Source organism: Arvicanthis niloticus, chromosome 26, assembly GCF_011762505.2.
Source record: "Arvicanthis niloticus isolate mArvNil1 chromosome 26, mArvNil1.pat.X, whole genome shotgun sequence".
Classification (NCBI taxonomy): Eukaryota; Metazoa; Chordata; class Mammalia; order Rodentia; family Muridae; genus Arvicanthis; species Arvicanthis niloticus.
Genome location: NC_133434.1, coordinates 25,897,087 through 25,900,605, shown reverse-complemented (window position 1 = coordinate 25,900,605; position 3,519 = coordinate 25,897,087). Strand labels below are relative to the sequence as shown.

At 43.6% G+C, this 3,519-nt stretch overlaps 1 pseudogene; it reads right to left on the bottom strand.

Annotated features, from left to right (window-relative positions):
* Positions 1-404: 404 nt before the first annotated feature.
* LOC143439242 (SERPINE1 mRNA-binding protein 1 pseudogene) lies at positions 405-3,289 on the bottom strand (annotated as a pseudogene).
* Positions 3,290-3,519: the final 230 nt, after the last annotated feature.

Genomic DNA, 3,519 nt, shown 5'->3' with positions numbered 1-3,519 from the left:
GTCTTCTATCACATACTTCTACAACTGAGGACCAAGCATTCAAAAATATGAGTCTATGGGTGCAAGTAGCCATTCTCATTCAAACCACCACAAGGTTACTGTCTAATCTCCCCCTCCCCCTTCCTCTTCCTCCTCCTTCTCATAACTGGTACACACTGTTAACATCTAAATTTCAAGCTTGGAAATGCATATTGGCAAGCAGCAATACAAAAGTATTCACGAAGAATGCATAATCTCTGAAAATTATGAAAACGTGCCAGCTTCCCATACATTTGTAAATACAAACTGACTAGTGTATTTGTCACGTCTGTGTAGCTAGAGAAGTTTGCTTTTAAAACAGATAAAATTCAGTCTTTAGGTGTGCGTGGTATGAATGACAGTCTTTCTTTTTAATTTCTAGTTGTTTGGGATCTTTAAGCATGCAAAAGCTGTGAGCAGGGTCCACAAGGAACCAGCACTGTGTTATGGCATCCAGCTGGGCCAGAGCTGAGACACCTCTGGTCATCTACATCAGGAGCAGAAGCACTTGAACCATCAGCCCTTTGGCCACGGTTTGGATGACTACCACACCCATGCCCACGTCCTCCCTGTCAGGAAGTCTTGGGTGGCCGAGGCCTCTGAAATTGATCTCCAGTTGAGACTTTATATCATTTGCTGGCTTCCGGAAATGAAGGTTTGCAGCCGAATCTGCAACACGAATCTCTTCACTTTTTCCCTTTTATGCAGAACAAAGGCCCTTTTCCATTGTCCATCAGTACCTTCATTCGGTTTTCAGATATTAAATTTTACTTTTGCTCGGTCTTTATTTCCAGTAGCTTCCCACTCATCCAAGTCCTCTCTTGTGGACCCTCTTTCTCTTCATCTTCATTCTCGTTACATTCACTGTCTGCCTCTGGGTGGTCTTCACTTTCGTGGGTTTCCTCAGTTATATTTGATTGATTCAAATCAGTTCATTAATCTCTGACAGTTCCCGGTTGTGAAAGCCACCACCTCCATGTTTGTCCTCTTGCTTCAGGCCAGATCTACCACTTCCACTGTGCCTAACAATTCACATTTGTCACGAGAATCAAATCCATTGCCCTGGCCCATCCCCCATCCACAGCCTCCGTGAGCCCTTCCCAGGTCACCTCGGCCTCAGATAGGCGGTTCAATAATGTCTATCAACTGCAATTCGTCACCTTCACCCTTCAAGTGGCTTTTCAAATCTTCTTTCACGAGGTGGTTGTCTTTTTGGTCTCCTATAAATTATTTTCCCTTTACGCTGGAGGTGTTAATCAAGTCTCCTCCCAGCTCACTTTATTCCTCTTTTCTTACGGAGTCACCAGCAACAGTATCTCCTCCTCTTTGTCAGCCACGCCCACTACTCTTGGTGTGTGGGGGAGGCCGGGAATGTTAAGCCACCCCTGCTGGTGGCTTTTGTTCTCTACTGCCTTCAGTAAGGGTCTGATTCCTCATCAAATGTCTGGTCGAATCCATTGGTGACCCCACAGCTGAAGCCTTTCTGTAGGTGCCCAGGCATGACAGCAACTCAGCAGCGCCTTCCTCCACAGATTGCCGCAGACCACTACAATGGGCTACAATTTGTTGCAGTAACTCCAACCCCATAAAGCCCACAGAAAAACAACACAACTCAGTTATAATATTTATATGCTGTATGCCTAGATGGGCAGATAACCCACTACACTACTCTAGGCCCTGTTGTGAGATCCCTTGCCTCTTGCGGCATGTCCAGGCCACATGGTTCTGCTCCGTCTTCCTTCCACCTCCTCTTCTCCACCTGCCTCTGTCTCCTCGTCTCCTTGTCTCTCCCTCCTCCCTCTCTCTCCCTCTCTAAAACCTCCAGCCCCATCTTTTCCTTCCACTGCCCAATCCCAGGCTCTAGCCTTTATTTGGCCAGTTAAAATGGGGAGAAGGGTCACATGAAATCACCTGAGTACGTGATGGGGCAGCCCCTCTTCAGGAAGCAGAATTAGCATCGAAATACAAACAGCACCAGGGTACCATTTCAATCTTCCCACAAGATTCACTGTCTAATCTTCTAAAAAAAAAAAAAAATATATATATATATATATATTTACATATATATACATATATATTTATTTTAGAATATATATATATCAAGTATTATATATAAGCATTATACTGACTTTTAGTAGATGACAGATTATCTTCTTGACTAAACTCTAGAGCCCCACCTCTGACCCTACATCTCTACATGGCCTCAACCTGGAACCATAAAGGTTAGAAAAAAACAAAAAGTAATATAATTCTAATACCTCAAGGCTATGTTTCTAGGATGCCAGCAGCCATCCTCCCTCACAAAAGTTCATGCCTAAAAATACTAAGAGATATGTGGTAGTTTGAATATGCTTGGCCCAGGGAGTGTCACTATTTGGAAGTGTGGCCTTGTTGGAGTAGGTGTGTCACTGTGGGTGTGGGCTTTAAGACCCTCATCCTAGCTGCCTGAAGCTAGTCTTCTGCTAGCAGCCTTCAGATGGAGATGTAGACCCCTCAGCTCCTCCTGCACCATGCCTGCCTGGATGCTGCCATGTTCCCACCTTGATGATAATGGACTGAACCTCTGTACTTGTAAGTCAGCCCTGATTAAATGTTGTCTTTGTAAGAGTTGCCTTGGTCATGGTGTCTCTTCACAGCAGTAAAACCCTAAGACAGCACAGCAAAACAATCTCCTGCTGTGCAGCCAACACCTGATGGCAGCGCCCTTGCACTCTGGCCTCTGTGGGAAGGGCCTGAACCTAATGTTGATGATCACCAGTTAGCAGCTCAAGTGTTCTGCTTTCTGTGATTTTCACTTCCAAGACTTTATTGTGTTCCTGCCACCTTTCTCCTGTCCCTTCCCTTGTCTTTAAGATGTTTTGTCATTACCTCTGCCATCAAAATCCAGCTCCATTCGGACTAGATTCCTTCTCCATGCAATGCTATGTTACTGATTTAAATATGGTTTTTTTTTTTTTTTTTTAAAGATTTATTTGCTGTCTGAGAGTACACTGTCACTCTCTTCAGACACACCAGAAGAGGGCATCAGATCGCATTATAGACGGTTTTGAGTTACTATGTGGTTGCTGGGAATTGAACTCAGGACCTCTGGAAGAACAGTCAATGCTCTTAACCTGAGCCATCTCTCTCTCTAGACCCTATTTTTACTATTTAAACTAGAGTTTGATTTTTTTAAAAAGCAGCTGTGATTATTGAATTAAGATAATAGATTGAGAGGTGGTGAACACTGGGGGCAGTCATGGTCTACTTGTGTAGCACATGTTACTTCTTAAAGGCTGTGTGACCATTAGCAATTAATAATTTTTGTATGTGTATTAGTCTCCACACTTGTAAATCCTCATTATTTTTCAAAATTGTACTTACTGTGCTTAGTGCTAATTACATGATAAGCATTCCTAAGTCAGGTTTCCTTTGCGTGCTTTATACTTCCCCAGACGTCCCTTTTAAACCTCTTGTGAACTTCAGGAAACTGCACCAATCCATGCAGAGAATTTCTTTTTC